The 18,648-nt window shown below is 38.9% G+C and overlaps 1 protein-coding gene across 6 annotated transcripts in view; it reads left to right on the forward strand.

Moving 5' to 3' along the window:
• SLC16A7 (solute carrier family 16 member 7) overlaps nt 1-18,648 on the forward strand; it is a 155,484-nt gene that overhangs the window by 63,458 nt on the left and 73,378 nt on the right. For 2 of the 6 annotated variants that reach the window (XM_081821973.1, XM_081821974.1), the window contains exon 2: nt 10,380-10,496. The exons of the other annotated variants lie outside the window; for them this stretch is intronic. The gene's annotated coding sequence lies outside the window, so the exon portion shown is untranslated. The remainder of the gene's footprint in view (nt 1-10,379; nt 10,497-18,648) is intronic. 6 annotated transcript variants of the gene reach the window in all.

Below are 18,648 nucleotides of genomic sequence, written 5' to 3' on the forward strand. Positions count from 1 at the left end.
TTTTGGTTAACAGTTAGCTTATGTAGATGGCTGCTCCCATGTTGGGGGCATAGATATTTACAATTGTTAGATCTTCTTGTTGGATAGACCCTTTAAGAATGATATAGTGTCCTTCTGTGTCTCTTATTACAGACTTTAGTTTAAAATCTAATTTTTCTGAAAGAAGAATTGCTACCCCAGCTTTCTTTTGAGGTCCGCTGGCATGGAAGGTAGATTTCCATCCCTTCACTTTCAGTCTGGATGTATCTTTAGGTTCAAAATGAGTCTCTTGTAGACAGCATATGGAGGGTCCTGTCTTTTTATCCAATCTGCAACCCTTTGCCGTTTTATGGGAGCATTTAGGCCATTCATGTTGAGAGTGATTATTGAAAGATATGAATTAATTGTCATCATGTTGCCTGTGAAGACGTTGTTTTTATAGATTGTCCCTGTAAATTTCTGTTGTGTATCACTCTTGGGGTCTTTCTCCTTTTATAGAACCCCCCTTAATATTTCTTGCAGGGCCGGCTTAGTGGTCACATATTCTTTCAACTTCTGCCGGTCGGGGAAGCTCTGCATCTCTCCATCCATTCCAAATGAAAGCCTTGCTGGATAAAGTATTCTTGGCTGCATATTCTTCTCAGAGCAGAGAGACCTCAGTCTGTTCTTCAGTGAACTCTCCAGCCCACACCGTCTCCGTTTCTGTCCGTGCTGCTATAAACTGCAGCGTCCTGGGTTGTGCGCCCCTCTGCAGCGCTCCCAGTCCTGCCTCCAGGTCGGGGCTCGTCTCTGCCCTTTGTGCTTCTAAAACCGCCAGCCGCTCCCAGTTCTCACGCGCATGACTTGGGATTTCCACTCTGGGGGTTGCAGTTCACTGGCAAGACCCCAGCGCACCAGGTTTCTGTTCCGGAGGCTGCAGTTCGCATGCGCGCGACCGTGGCTCTGGTTTCTGTCTGGGGGCCTGCGGTTCACGTGCGCGCAACCCCGCCGGTCTGGTTTTCCACCCCGGGGGCTGCCCTAAAGTCCTTTCCCCGACGCTACCGGTCTGCGAGTCTGTGCCCTGTCCGCAGCGCGTGAGGCTGTCACTCACCGGCGGTGTAGGATCCCCATGTCCAGGCACCCTCCCGCCGCCGTTTATCCTCCGATATCTGCCCGCAGGATCACGGCTCCCCGCTTCGTACCTCAAAACCAACCGCCTGGGATATTCCGTTTGTAGAGATCCAGATCTTCTTACATCTCAGGCTGGTTTTGTGGGTGCTCAGAGTGGTCTGGTAGTTATCCAGCTCAATTCCCGGGACCAGTTGAAATAGGGTCCCCTACTCCTCCGCCATCTTTCCCCCTCCTCCTATATTTATAACTTTCTTTTTGCACCTCTCCTCCACTGAAATACACATCCTGGGTGGGAATTCATTTTGTTCAGTACTGTAGCCACTGCACTTGACACATAGTAGGCTTTCTTTTCTTTTCTTTTTTTAAAGATTTTATTTATTTATTTGACAGAGAGAGGCACAGTGAGAGAGGGAACACAAGCAGGGGGAGTGGGAGAGGGAGAAGCATGCTTCCTGCCGAGCAAGGAGCCCGACGCGGGGCTCGATCCCAGGACCCTGGGACCATGTCTTGAGCTGAAGGCAGACGCTTAGTGACTGAGCCACCCAGGTGCCACCATAGTAGGCTTTCAATTGATATTTGTTGAATATTAACTGAATATGGAGTCAGTTTGATATTAATAATCCCAGTTCTTCTGACTCTTCACCCTTTGCTTTTTCACAAGGGCCTTGAATTCTCTGAAAAGTCTTCTACCAAATATTTCTGGGAATCACATGAGATCAGAAAGAGTTCAAGTGAGCTTTGCCACTACTATTTCTCACCATTCTTAATGCCCTCAGTGGAAACAACAGCAATAACAAAAACAAACATTGCCTATGGAAAAGACCTTATCTTCTGATGCTCCAAAATAATTGATTACCTAGGACCTGAAGCTGGGATGCAGGCAGTAATGGCGAAAATGCTCCCTGTACAAATTTATACCAAACTTTATCTTCTGAATCTTAAAACATCTGTATGCACAGAGCTTCAAAATCTTGGGAGAACATTTCTAATGGACTCTCTGTCCATTAGAATCTGCAGACTGGACAGCATGGGTACCATGCCATCCATCTTGTTTACTGCTTTATTTTACTCTTTTGTGGGGCTCCATGCACTCAGCTCTTAGCCTGTAGCCACATAGCAAGACTAAACAACAATGATGAAACAAAACCAATTCATGCAAATGGATTCCTAGAATCATCTTCAGTTCACTAGCTCTCTGAGCATAGTTTGGAACCTCCATTTTACTTGTATCAGAACAATCCTCTGTATAAACATGCTGTTCTCCTTTGAATCTAGAAGCCTCCATTGCACATTATAAACATTTTCTTAAAAATAGAACTGCTTCAAAAATTGTAGAAAAATTATTGATAATATTTTTCCTAACCAAATTATCTGCTATAATAATCTCCCTGTTTATCAAGAGATGCATCCTAGTTAGAGAAAGGTGTAAGCATGGTAGGGAATGAAGAGGGATGAAGAGTGGTTCTCATTTTGCAGCCCCTTTTTAAGGTCAATTATTATTGAATGTAATATTTCAAATAGTGATTCAACCTATCGTATTTCTTATATTTGGATGGGGATCTCTGTTACTGGTTCCTTTGAGAGAGTCAGTCAGCTCTAGGTATAGATGGCGTTAGTGACATTCAGGTTATATTTTCATAGGTCTCTAAGGGACACGGTGTAGTCAGTCTGAACTCCTCTCAAGATAGGGCTAGATTCAAAGGTATATTTATTTCCATCACTTAGAGGGGCCAACTTAGAGCCAAGTAGTCCCAGACTCCATGAATCCCTTGATGCAGCTTTATTCCCCAAGGTCCTTGGTAATGAATTTTACATGTTTGACCCCAAAAGAACTGGGTGAAACTAGGAATTCTATGTAGTTTGACTGGAATTTGACTGGCTTTTAAAAAGTTTTCTGTGAGGGGATGCCTGGGTGGCTCAGTCAGTTAAGCGTCTGCCTTTGGCTCAGGTCATGATCCCAGGGTCCTGGGATCAAGTCCTGCATCAGGCTCCTTGCTCAGTGGGGAGCCTGCTTCTCCCTCTGCCTGCTGCTTATGCACTCTCTCCCTGCTTGTGCGTGCTTTCGCTCTCTCACACAAATAAATAAATAAAATCTAAAAAAGAAAATAGTTAAAAAAAAAAAGTTTTCTGTGAGACCAAAATTTACCTACTTTCATTTAGTGCTGTGTGAATCCTGTACTCCATTTACTGAAATAAATTTAGCAATTTAAACTAAATCCATTGAGTAAATTTTGTCATTATCTGCAGATTCTAGCCCCAATGTCTATTTTAGGATTGTGTGAGTAACAAACACCATGTTAGGATTATTATGTTATTACTAAGTGCTAGTTTATATAATTGAATGTACATAAATTTCTTCATTCTAAAGGACTAGAAGAAGTGAAGTACTATTAAAAAAAAGTGTCAAATTTTATATATCCTAGAATGAAGTTATTTACTCAATCTGAGGTTACTGTGGTAGTTACTATAGAGACTAGAAATAAGATTTATTCATGGTTCATGGTCTCAAGATACTTACAGTCCAGGATGGGAGATAGACATGAATAATTTCAAAAATAAAGTATGGCATGGTAGAATCAAATAGTTTTGAGAGTTTAGAGAAGGTAGATTTTCCTTTCTCATAAATTATTAGACTGACTTTCATGATTTTATATTAAAAGGCATCGTTTATTTGTATGGAAGAATGGGTATTATTTCTTCATGTGACAATGTAGGAAGGTTGGGTAAATGAAGGGGTGGTAGATTTCTTGGGGGAAAAATAAACACTTTCTGCACTAAAACAAGTCTGGGAGCTTTTTGTCCTATAACTAAAAACTAAATGCATTTTAATATAGTGAAGACTTGGAGAAATTGTGAAATAAATAAACCATTTAGCAGAGAATTCCTCAGATCTACCTGATTATTTATATCCTTGTAATGTCTGTAAACATCCTGTGGGACAGGTGTTTCCTGATAGAGTATCATGCAATTTAAAACATTCTCATGAGAGAATGGTAAAAAATGAGCAAGAAAGATTTAGTAGAGTCAAATTTGCACTGCCTTGAATTCAAGACTCTGCAGTGCCATTTAAGTTTTTGGGTGATGGGGTAACCCAATCTGAGGATATTGTTGGGAGATTAATCCTGCTAAGTGCATCAAAGGGAAGCTGGATGTGTGGAGAGGTATGGGAGGCAAGCATGGGATACTGAAGATGAGACAGTTCCTTAGGGGACAGTGTGAGATGAACAGGGGTGTGAACTATGGTTCTTCAAAGAGAAAGATGCATTCAAGAGCTATTAGAGAAAATTATGCGTGTAGAAGAAAGGACTTAGGGTTTTTCAGCCTAGGAACTGTTATTACAATTAATAGACTTAAGGGAATTTAACATTTCAGTGGGGTATCCTTTTGAAATGTGTAGGAAGTAGTAAGAAATAAAGAATTATAACTGAGGAAAAGCATTGCTACAAAGGATAGAGAATTGGAACACACCACGTATCAAAGTGGTAACTGAATTTATAGAGGTAGAGAATATTATGGAGAGTAGGAAAGGGAAGAGAGAATCAACAATACAGCCTTTATGAGAACCCACATATGTTGGACCTAAAGAGGAAAACTAGCCATAGAAGGAGGTATAGTGAAATAGTGAAATAGAAGCCGAAGTCTCAAGTACAAAGTATAATTAAATATTGTTAAATACCATAGAAAAAAAAAATTTTTTTTTAAGATTTTTATTTATTTATTTGACAGAGAGAGAGACAGCAAGAGCAGGAACACAAGCAGGGGGAGTGGGAGAGGGAGAAACAGGCCTCCTGCCGAGCAGGGAGCCCGATGCGGGACTCGATCCCAGGACCCTGGAATCATGACCCGAGCCGAAGGCAGACGCCCAATGACTGAGCCACCCAGGCGCCCACCATAGAAAATTCTAATGAGATGAGCCACAATGGTTTTGGAGATTAGGAAGTCATAGCTCATTTTCAAGAGAAAATTTATTCAGTGAAGCTTGCAAGTGAAAGTTTCAAAGCAAAGAATTATGAGTAGGTGGTGAGAAAGTAGAGATTATAAGGAAAGCTGGCCCTTGCATGAAGTTTTGAAGTGAAAATGAGAGAAATATAATGACAGTACAAGGAAAAAACAGTAACTAGAGAAAGTCATGCTTTCCTATTTTTTTTTTTAAGATTTTATTTATTTATTTGAGTGAGAGAGTGAGAGCAAGAGAGTGAGCCCAAGTGGGCAGAGAGAGGGGCAGAGGGAGACTCCCTGATGAGCAGGGAGCCCAGTGTAAGGCTGGATTCCAGGACCCTGGGATCATGACCTGAGATGCTTAACAGACTGAGCCACCCAGGCGCCCCACTTTCCTGTTCTTTTTAGGCTTGAGGAGATATACACATTTTGTAGACTAAAGGAAAGAATCAGAAAAGACCAATACGTTAAAAATTAAAAATGAAGTGTGAAAATTATTGGAGCCAAATCCCTTAGAAAGGCAAGAGAGACTTCATTAACAATGATAAGTAAATGAATTAGCATGAGAAAAAAGGATGTCTTTTTGTCTAGAACAGAACAAGAAGGAAAGGTTTGTTTGCCATGGGGGTAAAAGATAGGAATCCCATTTCTGCTGTTCCCAGGTTTGGAAAGTCCTAGTGAGAAAGGGTTGCAGTTCACAGTTCCTACCCTGGCTGCTTGTCATGCTGTCAGTTAGACTGGCATGTGTGGGACTGGCAAACAAAAAGTCAAAAGAAAGCTTAGCGCTCTCTGGTAAAGCAGGAAGGAATGTAAAGGAGGCCTCAGGGCAAGGAATTAAGAGCTCTTCCCTGGCCTCGGCAGAGTCCGAACAAATATGAGTGAATCACCTGGAACAGAATGGTACCCAGTGAGGCAGAAGTGTCTCTGCTCTGAGAGGGTGGGTGGATGCCAGGATCTATGCGAGAAGGACAAGGTGGAAACAAAATCAAACTAATAAAATGATTAAAAGGTAGAGAAATTAAATTAGGATTAAATTGTTTGGAATTATCAGTATCTTCCCTGGCCAGGTGGCAGCGAAACCTGAGAGAGGGAAGCCTCCTGGCCTTTAGGAGAAAGCTAAGCGGGGAGAAAGATGGATATAGCGTGCAAAGATGAAAAGGTTCTAATAATTTTGTTACTTCTCACTTGGTGTGGTGCAAGTATGTCATCTGTTCTCAGAGGACTGCATTTGTTTGTTTCTTTATTTTTGTGGGATTCACAGTCTTGACTAGTACTGTAAGGAAAGGAGAAAGGGAATGAGCTGATTTTCTTTTCTCTGCATTTGGGATGATGCTTCTTTCTGGTGACCTTCCAGAAGTGACAAGCAGGATCGAACCAATTGATTTATTTTCAGCAACTCCTGTAGCTCTCATCTAGGTTATATTTAATTTTGGGTTCATTTTTGTTCCAGTCAGCACCAACTTCATTATCAGTGTTCAGCACATATCACATAACAATAACATCAGGTTCTAAATAGGAGGGCTTGAAATTGTGAATTCTGGGGAGCTTCATAGTTAGTCTTCCTTAGAGAAGATCTTCATAGTGAATCTTGAGAATGTCATAAAACGGGATGAAAGTTTTCACTTTCAGCTCTGTCTCTTATTTCAGCTAGGTTTTATTGATCTTTTGTAAGAAATGACTGCAGTTAACGGTCCCCACCAATGTCAGTGTCAGAAAATTTATATATAAGTTTGACAAGAGGAATACCTTTTGGTGTTTGTAAGTAGTCAGTTCTTATGCATTATTAATGGTATCTTTAGTGACTATTTAAAATTCTATTGAACATGATATTTTTACTGAACAATATATGATGATATGATTCCCATTTGGTAGTTGTATAGTATAATTTTTTTATTTAAGGATATAGAAATTGGGCTAATATGGGAACTAAATATATATAATCTATGAGTTGAAATATTACATAGTTCTTTAAAATACTTTGAATATATAACGTAGGAGGTGTTGTTTTCATTCTATCTCGGGAAAATATCTTCATGTGATTTATTTGAAACATTGAGCCAAATTGTCCCAAATTTATGGGAACATACTCTGTTAAAGAACATGGAAATATGCTTCACTATTTTAAACTTGATAATGAAAAACCATTCAAACACATACCAGATCCTCTGAGGATCTCATATAATAATTTTTATGGAAACTAAATTGTGGTATGGGAATTGAATAAAATTCTAAGCACACTTAAGGAGCTAATACGTGACCTTTAGGAGCGTCTTATATTTAAGCACACTGCCTAATCCCCTTACGTAATGGAATTCCTTCTTTCAAAAGAACTTTCCTTATTCAGCCCATAGTTTTTAGAATCTTGGAAAACTTGCTCAAATAATGACTGTCTGCTCATTACTTATTTTTGAATGGTGGTAGCATTTTTCCAGAGAAGGAAAGAAATTTGTATTTCACAGGCTAAGAAAGTCTATGAAATAGAACTATTTTAGTGTCATGGAATCAAATAGAAACCGAAAGGGACCTCAGAGAACGCTTAATCCTGCTGTCTTTTTACAAATAAGGAAACTAAGAGCCAGTGTGAATGTCACTTGCTCAAGGGTGACAACACTTTAGTGACATTTATTGTGATATATGTATTTGAATTTTCCAGTGTTATATCTCTGTATGTCACATAAAGCAGGATACAGGATATGAGTCATTTTAATCACTTGGTCATTTTACATGTCCAACAGACACTATTCCTTTCTATCTAGGCTTATAGTACATTTTATAATATAACCTTTTTAAAAAATATTTTTTAAATTATTTGATTCTAGTTAGTATAAATAAGAACACTCTCAGTTCTTTATGAGATATGCCTCTCTAAATACACTTAATTATAGACAATTTAAGTTTACTAGACCTTCTAGCACTATTCATATCTTCTCCACCCTTACTTCCAACTTTTTTTTTAACTGAAAGAATTTACTGGTGTCTGACTTAAGCCTGTAAGAGATTTTAATAAAATCTCTTTAAGGCCACACCCTCGGTTTGGTCTTTTTCCCCTGCTTTTGTGACCTTTTGATTCAGTTTTTGCATTGAGACAGTGTCTTAATTTGAGAATCTTTTACCAAGCTAAATATGGGGAAAGTGTGTCTTATAACTCTGCAAGTCCCAGTAATACATGGATTGTCCCTTCTTCCTTTTCATCCCTGCTTGCAAGCGGATAAAATCTATTAATGACTTCATTGCCGCTGCTAGTGTTTATTAAATGTAGCTAATTAAAATCAGTTCATGCCATCAGAAAGAATGAATACCCAACTTTTACATCAACATGGATGGGACTGGAGGAGATTATGCTAAGTGAAATAAGTCAAGCAGAGAAAGTCAATTATCATATGGTTTCACTTATTTGTGGAACATAAGGAAGAGCATGGAGGACATTAGGAGAAGGAAGGGAAAAATGGGGGGGGGATTGGAGGGAGAAATGAACCATGAGAGACTATGGACTCTGAGAAACAAACAGGGTTTTAGAGGGTAGAGGGGATTGGTTAGCCTGGTGATGGGTATTAAGGAGGGCACGTACTGCATGGAGCACTGGGTGTTATACGAAAACAATGGATCGTGGATCACTACATCAAAAACCAATGATGTACTGTATGGTGACTAACATAATATAATAAAATTTAAAAAAAAATCAGTTCATGCAGCCAACATTCTTTATCCATATCTCTTGTCCCCAAACCCCAACTGCATTGTGTACATTTTCCGCCTTCCAAGATATCACACACAAATAGTTTTACCAAATGTTTTGTCTCTGCCTAACAAATAACATGCTGTCATTTCTCTCATCTCTTCTAACAGGGTCCTTTCAACCATCTGCCCATCCCTGCAGCCATTGCCACACATTTTAGGATTTTGTTTTACACACACCACCTCAGATTTTGTTGTTCTATCAAACAGGTCTAATATCTTAAGGCTTACAAGAATAGACATCATTTCTTACTCACGCTACTTGGATACACGGGTCAACTCTTGCTCTGGTCGGCTCTTGGCTGAGCTTCAAACATATTCTCATTTTCACGGATCTAGGGACATGTTTTCATATTAGAAGGTAAGGGTTATAGGTATAGAGTCAAAACACGCAAACATACTTTAAGGTGATTCTTGGATATGGCCTAAACTTTATTGGTTTATATCCCATTGACAAAGCATGTCCAAAGTTAGTGGGAAGGGAATATATTTTGCCTGCAGAGAAGCATGGCAAAGATCGGTAGACCAGGACAGATACTTATGAATAAAAAATATAATTGTCAATTGAATTCTCTCATAAATGTATAGTAGAAGAAACAACCATCAACTTGATTAGGTTCCTAAGAGTTCCACAGCCCTTCCCTTCTAAATTTTATAATCCTGACTGCTGATACCATTTCCCTGAATCCACTGGATGCTTAATTTTCTGTGGGCTCTAGCTTTTGTTTCCTCTTCCTATTTTGGCAATTACCAACCAATTGAGTGTCTCCTGGAGTCTCTGGGGAGGGACCCAGCTGAAATGGGGGGAGGGAGGGCAAAAATCCTAAGCAAGTGACTAAAAGTGAAGCAAGGATTGGAACACGTAAAATCTAGTAGGATGGAGAAAGGGTGGCAATATATGAACGCCACCAGCAGTCCATGATTGCAGAGTAACATGAAGATGGTAGGATGTGTGCAGTGCTCAACTCTGTGAGAGCCCTATCCTAGAGTGAAACCACTGCTACAGATAGACTCAAAAACAGATACTCGACATGATTGAATTTCAGTTTCATTGTCTGCAAGATGGAGACAATAACTACTACACAGAATAGAAAAAACACATGTCAGAGTGTCAGGTGTCTTAATCAGTGATGTTTACTTGTAGCTTCAGAGGCAATGTTATAACATTTTAACAAATGTTATTTATGTGGGTAATTGATAATCAGCAAATGTCATTTGTATCTAAATTGATGCATGGAGACCATCTCTGGGTATCTTCTCTACAACTTATAGAAAAGCCTCATAATTTCATTTAGGTATAACTAAAAACAAAACAATATAAAACAAGACAAAAAGGAAACAAAAATGGAGGTAAGATCTTTAAAAATACAGCTTCCAGTTTCACTGTATTACTTACAATAACCATATTTGAATTGGTTGTAGATGAGTTAACCTATTTTTCAAAGCAGACATAAACCCCAAAATTAGGGCAAATAATTAGATGTGTAAGATTAACTTGTTATTTTACATATTAAGATATTATAATAAATGTTATTTCAAATTAGTATAATTAAAAAATACATTTTTTCCTACATACCTCACCCTAAGACTATGGCCTATGTATTTTTTTTTTTAAGTTGGCTCCATGCCCAGCGTGAAGCCCAACGCAGGGCTTGGACTCACAACCCTGAGATCAAAACCTGAGCTGAAATCAAGAGTCGGATGGTTAACCGACTGAGCCACTCAGACACCCCGTATGTACATTTTTAATTCATCTCTTTTGTCACATATTTTGAAGTTTGCTATCATACAAGTTTATATCATCCTTTTTTCACTGAACATTATTTAATAAATATTTCCCATATTATTACACAATTTTCATAATTATCATTTAATATATGTATGACAGTCTGTCAAGTGAATGACAGTAATATATTCACCCACTTCCCAAGTTTGCGCATTAGGTTGTCTATAGTTTCCCCATACTATAAACATGATTACTCAAGGGAGAGAGGAGACAGGGGTTTTAGAATCATGAAACTATGCTGACAAGGCATTGGGTGACAAAGAGACATGTCATAGATGGAACTAAATATTTTCAGGATTCTAAAAAGAGCAGTGCTTCATAGGAAGCTTCAACCACCTGGTGGGCAGAGGAATCAGTAGACCAGGGGAGCTTATCTTGGTGAAATGGAAGACTATATTACTTCGTGCCTCAGGCCAGATTGACTCACCTTGCTTTGCTACTATTTCTTAATCCTGCCCCCAATGGTATTGTATTTTAAAGAAACTTCTAGGGGATTCTAGCGTATTTCTGAATCTCATAATTGGTAGCATGAGATCTTATGGATTTTTTTTCTTTACTCGATTTTTGAAATGGGCTTTTTAATAGAAAAGTGAGAAAGGTATTCTCTGATCCTGTAATCTTCCTAGAAAAATCCAGGAATTTTTTTTTTTTTAAACACCCCTTAGGGCCAGTCTATTACCTTCTTTTCAAATTGAAGAAAGAAACAAACACCAGAAAATCTTTGAAGACTAAATGCAAAATGGAAGACCCAAAATCTGTTAGAGAGAATTCCATTTTTTCCAGGTTGACCAGAGAATGTCACTGAATATGAAAGGTGAGAAAGATAATTTGAATGGCTTTCCAACTATGCTCCAAGGAATTCTAAGTATTTTAAGAGGAACCTTAGGGACAATTTCATGGAGGGAGTCAGGGAATGATAATAGATAGAGATTTAGGATCTTTATGACTCCCCCACCCTACCCGCCATAAACCAGAGTAGCAGGTTTGGGTACTAGGATTCTGAGTAAGACTTTATTTCTAGAAAGGATTCTATGGCTTTGAAAACTGTAGAGGGAAAGGAGAGACAGAGTATAACCACACTGACCTATTACAATCCTCCCTAACTATGGAGCCATACATATTTTATGGCTCTGGGAGAGAAGATTATAAACGTGCTAATAGGTAAAATACTCAGGTAAGTTTTTCTCTAGACATGAAAACATATTTAAAAGTTTGGGCTGACTCCTCTTAATCCAAACTAGATTGCATACTGTTAATGCTATTGGATAATAATTCTAATAATTACTAGAGCTTTATTGAATGCTTAATTGATCACTAAGTTTGTGCGATAGTCACTGTTAAAATTCTCATTTTACAGTAGTGGAGACTAAGAAATTAAACATCACATCTCAAATGTGGTGGAAATTCAGGGAATTCAGGGAGTTTTGACTTCAGACACAAGGGTGTTTAACTTTTTTTTTTTTCCTGTGCTGCATAGCTGTATGCTAATTCATAGTGATAAAAATTCTTATTTCCAAGACACTCATTTCTCTTTCACTTTCATTCCTTTGAGGATATTTATTGAACACTACCAAGTTCTGAGAATAAAGTTAGATAAGATAGATTCTGTCCTCAAGAATAGGGGAGAGTGCCAAGGAAGTGTGATATATGTATTATGTGATATACGTGTTATGGTAAAAGTATGCACAGGGAGTTAGGATTGGGGTTACAGTTGAACTTCACAGGTACGGGAGCTGAGGTCTATCTATACCTTAAATTATAGACAGAAGGTAGTCAGATGGAAGAAGATAGTGGTGAAGAAAACTTCCAGTGGAAGAAATAGCAGGTGTGATACGCAGTGGTGAAACATCATGATAGCTCAAGAACTGTAGATAGTTTACTACAGCAATTACAGCCAATTCTTGCAGGTGTGTTAGAGAAAAAGCCTAACCAGCAATTTTCAAACATTGTTGTACATCAGAATCACCTGGGGGATTTATTGAATGTGGTTTGCTAGGTCTCACTCACGGAGTTTTCATCCAGCAGATCTGAGCTGGTGCCCTAGAATTTAGGTGTGTACCAAGTTACTATGTAATGCTTATGCTCCTCCACTAGGAGCCACACTGTGAAAACTACTAGGTAAGATCTAGAAACAGGGGCCAATTTCTTTTTACTGCAGTATGATTAAAATTTAGCTAACAGGAAAAAAAGCATTAAAAAAAAGACATGAAAATCCTATATGTAGTACAAATAGAACTATCTGCTACAACTCACAACCAAATTAATATATAAGGGAATATATATTTGCATACTAAAGTTTTGTGTTGGGCATTTTTGTAAAGATTAATAGAAAACTAAGATATACTCATTATAGAACATTTAAACATTTCAAAAACATATGAATTACATGTCACCTCTTTCCAAAGGCACCAGCTGTTAATAGCTTTTCACATGTACCTAGAAGACTGGCTTGTGGCTACGTGGCTTCATGCTCTGCCTCCATTTTCATACCAGTGCCTCCTCTCTGTGTTTTCTCTTCTGCGTGTCTGCTTTAAACCCCGTTTACCTCTCTTTTATAAATATACCTGTGGTTGCCTTTAGGGACCACCTGGATAGTTTAGGATCAGCTCCTCTTTCAAGATCCTTAACTCAGTCACCTCTTTTGACATAAGCCTTGGTCTGTTGGGGCTGCTACAGCAAAATACCATAGGCTGGGTGGCTTTCTGAAGGCTGGGAAGCCCAAGATGAAGGTGCCAGCAAGTTCGGTGTCTGGTGGGAACCAGCATCCTGATTCATGGATGGCCGTCTTCTTGTGCCCTCACATGGCAGAAGGGGTGAGGGAAATCTGATGGGCCTCTTTCATAAAGGCGTTGATTTCATTCACAAGGGCTCCACCTTCATGACCTAATTACCTCCCACAAGCCCCACTTCCAAATATCACATTGGGGATTAGGTTAGATGAATTTTGGGAGGATACAGCATCAACTCAAAAGTCTAAAATCCAAAGTCTCATCTAAATATCAAAATTAGATATGGGTGTGACTCAAAGTATGATTCATCCTGAGGCAAATTCTTCTCTAGCTATGAACCTGTGAAATCTTCCAAAATATAATGGTGAGACAGGCATAGGATAGACGTTCCCATTCCAAAAGGGAAAAATAGGAAAGAAGGAAGGGGTTCCAAGTAAGTCTAAAAACCAATATTAAATCTTCAGAGCAAACAACATTAAATCTTAAGGATCAAGAATAATCTTTTATTAGATGCTCTGCCTTCTGGACCCACTGGGCTATGGTCTCATTTTTGCAGCTCTCACAGTTAGTGTGAACACTCTCAGGGTTCTTGGGGACAGCCCTGTCCCCAGGGCTCCATTGAGCATCACCCTGGTTGGGGCTCTCTGCAGTAGCCCTATCCCTGCAGAAGTATTGTGCCTGGGCTCTGCCCTGCCAGGATGGGGTCTTATATTCATGGCTGTCCTTAATAGATTCTGATCCTGCAACCCTTCCAGGCATCTTCTGGAATCCAGGTGGAGGCAGCCATGCCCCCATGGCTCTTGCATTCTGCATACTGACAGAGATGGTAGAGGAGTGTGGATACCACCAAAGTTTGCCTCCTGTGTCCTCTAGAGCTACACCTGGGGCAGCCAAGGAGCTCAGTTCTGGAGTGCAGCGAGCAGAGCCCATGATGTGAGGCAGCACTGGACAATGCACCCCAAGGTCCCACCTTTGAAACCACCTTTAGGCAGCCCCACCTTTGAAACCATTCTGCCCCCAGGGGCCTAGCACTGTGGTCCTGTGATAGAAAGCGCAGCTCTGATGATTTCTGAATTGTCTTTGGGTTGATTCTTCCTTTGTCTTCAACAATAGCCCCTGCTTCTGTTGAGATGGCTAATTTTACCAAACAGGGTTTTGCCCACACTTTGAGTGTTCTCTTCTGACTACACGTTCTCATCTCTTCAGTATGGATCGGCTGAAAGTTCTCCAAATCTTTAAATTCTGCTTCCTTTTTGATTAAGAGTTCTACCTTTAAATCATTTCTTTCTTCTGGCATTTTACTATGAGTCAGGAGGAACCAAGGCCACTCCTTCAACACTTTGCTTAGAAATAACTTCAGCTAAATATCCAGTTTCATCACTCACAAGTTCTTTGGTAGAGCTAGAAGATGAACACAGTTCAGCCAAGTTCTTAGCCACTTTAGAACAAGGATTGCCTTTCCCTCACCATCTAATAACACGTGCCTGATCTCCGTCAGACCCCACCAGAATGGCCTTTACCCTTCATATTTCTACTAACATTCTGTTCAGGATTAACTTTGGTATTCTTGAAGAAGACTCAGGCTTTCTTTACAGTCTCCTCTTTTCTTAATTGCTTGTCACCAGAATCACCCTAAATAATCTATTTATGGTAATAGCACTTTTCTCTCATGCACCTCAAAACCGGTCCAGCTTCTCCCCACTACCCGGTTTCAAATTCACTTTCACATTTTTAGTTGTTTGTTATGACAGCCTCCCCCTCCAAGTACCAATTTTTATGTTAGTTTGTTAGGGCTGCTGTAACAAAATATCATACACTAGGTGGCTTATAAATAGCAGGAATTTATTTCTCTCAGTTCTGGAAGCTGAGAAGTCTAAGATCAAGGTGCCAGCAGATTCAGTGTCTGGCTGGGGCCCTTTCCTGGGTCATAGACAGCCATGTTTCTTTTCTTTTCTTTTCTTTTCTTTTTTCTTTCCTTTTCCTTTTCCCTTTCTTTTTTTTTTTTCCAAGTGGGTGTGTAGTTTTTCTTTATTTTTTTTTAAGGTTTTATTTATTTATTCTTATTATTATTTCTCAGAGAGAAAGAGAACACAAGCAGGGGGGAGTGGCAGGTAGAAGGAGAAGCAGACTCCCCGCTAAGCAGGGAGCCCGATGTGGGACTCAATCCCAGGACCCTGGGATCATGACCTGAGCCGAAGGCAGATGCTTAACCGACTGAGCCACCTAGGTGTCCCCAGAGACAACCATTTTTCACTGTGTCTTCACTTGGCAGAGGGAGTATGGGAGCTCTCTGGGCCCTCATTATAAGGGCACTAATCCTATTCATGAGGGCTTCACCCTGCTGACCTAATTGCCTCCTAAAGGCCTTACCTTCAAATACCATCACAACTGGGGATTAGGTATCAACATACGAATTTTGAGGGAACACAAACACTCAGTTTCTGGGACCCTTTAAGATATATTGCAGGTTCTAGGAATTAGGACATGAACAAATCTTTCTCAGGGCCCCTATTCAGCCCACGACAACTGCTTTTACACACTTAAAGTATAGTATTAGAAATCAGGAATTGTTTGGTGTGGGATATCTATTTCCAATTCCTTATAAATATGTGCTGACTTCTATTATTTTTTTAATTTGCCCATTATAAAAACGTCTTAGTTAGTTTGACCTTTATTATCAATTAGCATTCTCAGAGTCCTTTTAACTACAGCAGTAGTTCACATCTAAAAATAGGTTTTGTGTTACTGACATTTTGTGGGCTATCCACTATTGATATGTCTCTTGTCTAGTTGTCGAAGTAAATCAGTCTATAGGATTTAAAACATGGTCCATCTGGAAGAATAAAATAACCTCTCAGGATTAGATTCCAATTTTAATTCAATTACCTGTTGGAAAAGAGAAGATTTGATTCATTTTAATTCCTGTTACAAAATTGGGTGAGTTGTCATCTAAACTTAAACATTGTACATTAATTTGACACTACTGTATCTTTTTGTATAAGAAAAAGGAAGTAGAAGGCATAAAGACTAGTTCATTATTCTTTAAGGAACATAGTAATTCCTTTAGATGAAAACATAGCCACTTTATAGGTAGGATGTGAAGAACAAGTCATGCTTTATCTACAGGCTATCTAGATTAATTTATAGTCAAGTTGATAGTCTCCTAACATCCATTGATTTAATTTGGGATTTCATTTGCTGAGTACATTATTTCTGGACTATGTTTTGAAACATAAACTTCTGCATGGCTTAGACTATTGATAAGGGTTCATAAAATTGATTCATCCTGACTTAGATTTGGGTAGTTGATGAAATAATTATTCACAAAGTATATAAAGGAAATTCTGATATTCTGTACAACTAAGTGAGAAAAGACCTTAAATATAACACTAGAGTCTCACCATTGATCATCACTAATAGTTTTATTATTTCTTTGTCCTACATCTTCCTCTCCTTAATCAACCCATATTGATTTCTAGAAGATGAGGCAAGGTTTGGGGCTTTAGCACATCCCACCACGTAAGTGTTTTAAAAACACTTGAAATAGATAAATGTTTTCAGTAGTCATTAAGTCACCCTTTTGTCAATGACAATGAATATCTCAAAAAAATTATAGACAGTGTAGATGTAAATAAGGTGAAATAATGATGAATTTCTAAAGACTTTGAGGGATAGTTGGGGTTTAGAATTACAAAGAACAAATATTTGAATTCCGGTGGACAATACAGGCAAGGATATGTGCAAGAGTTGAAATTTGGAAATTCACCATTGGAAATAAAACTGAAGGAGTATATTTATGAGCAGAAAGAGCAGGCTCTAAGGTGCTGTGTTAAAGTGGAATCAGTAACAATGGGCCTAACAAAAATACTAGTCTCAGTACCAATTTAATCACTTACTGGACTTTACACTTTGGAAAAATCACTTTGCACCTCTGATTCTTTATGCCCTCATCTCTAAATATGATTAAAAACATCACTTCCTCTTCATTCATAGGATTATGATAATTAATTGAATCTTTGGAAAAAAGTTAAGCATTGTTTTTTTTCGTGAATCCTATTATAAGTAAAAGTTATCATGAAATAAGTGGCATATATGCAAACTGCCAAGAAACCAAATTAGCTGAGAGCATAGTCCAACTTCTAGCTGTAGTAACTAACACAGGTTTTGTAGGGACAAATAAACTTTATGCCTCCTTGGACTTCAGGAAGCAATCTCCAAAATAGTTGCTTTCCCAAATTAAAGGAAAATTTTCCCATATTCTTAAGGATTGTTGATCTACTGTTTTTTTTTTTAGTAGGACACACAATCCTAAAATAATTCTTTTCATTTTTAAACCTAAAGACCAATATATGGATCGTATGAATATATTTGCATAAACATATATTAAAATATGATAGTTTAATAGATGTAGAGAAAGGGATGTAAAATAGATTTATATAACTACCAAGCAGGAAGTTATAACTTCTTGGATTTTTGGCCAATTTAGTGAAAAAAGCCATGGGTATGGGTTGGTCTTTCTATAAGAAAATAGGCTAGTCAGGTTAAACCTTTCTATGAAAGGTTTGTAGAAATGTTGGAGAGCGTTTACAATGTGGACTTGTCAAGATCTCTTGTTGTGGCCTCTACGCTGACCTCCATAAAGCATGATGATAATTAAGTATAGACTGGAAGGTCAGAGCCCAATTTTCAGAAATGCCTCAGGCTTTCCTCTGAGGCTTTGCCCTGAACTCAGGGCATCTCTGTCTGCCAGAGGAAACTGACAGAAAATGTATTTCTTCAAAATATATAAAGGATTTTCTGCATTTGGATGGGCTGGTTACGTGTAGTAGGATGGGGCTGCCATCCCTGATTTACCTGGCTTTAAAAAGTACCAAGGTTCCCAAGACTCCTGGTAAGACCAGAACAGATGTTTTTTCTCTCCCCTGTTACCCCAGACCTAGGCGACCCATTTAGCATAAACTCTATTCAGAGCACAAGTTAAAACTTTAATTTCAGGGGCGCCTGGGTGACTCAGTTGGTTAAGTGTCTGAATCTTGGTTTCAGCTCAGGTCATGATCTCAGGGTCCTGGAATCGAGCCCCGTGTGTGGGGCTCCACGCTCAGCAGGGAGTCTGCTTGAGATTCTCTTCCTCTCCCTTTACCCTCTCCCCGCACTCCGGTTCTCTCTCTCTAAAATCAATGAATAAATCTTCTTAAAAAACTTTAATTTCAGCCTTATCTATTTGTCAGATTTTATTCATGACTTTATAATTCCCTGACTAATCATTCTAGTCCCTACTCACAGTTTCTCACTGACTTGGCAACTAGATCACAGTCTTTCCTCATCCTCTCATACAAATCTCATTTAGCCTGGTGGCTGCATTGCCTTTTT

The sequence above is a fragment of the Leptonychotes weddellii genome, chromosome 5 (assembly GCF_054177405.1).
Source record: "Leptonychotes weddellii isolate Sample4059 chromosome 5, ASM5417740v2, whole genome shotgun sequence".
NCBI lineage: Eukaryota > Metazoa > Chordata > Mammalia > Carnivora > Phocidae > Leptonychotes > Leptonychotes weddellii.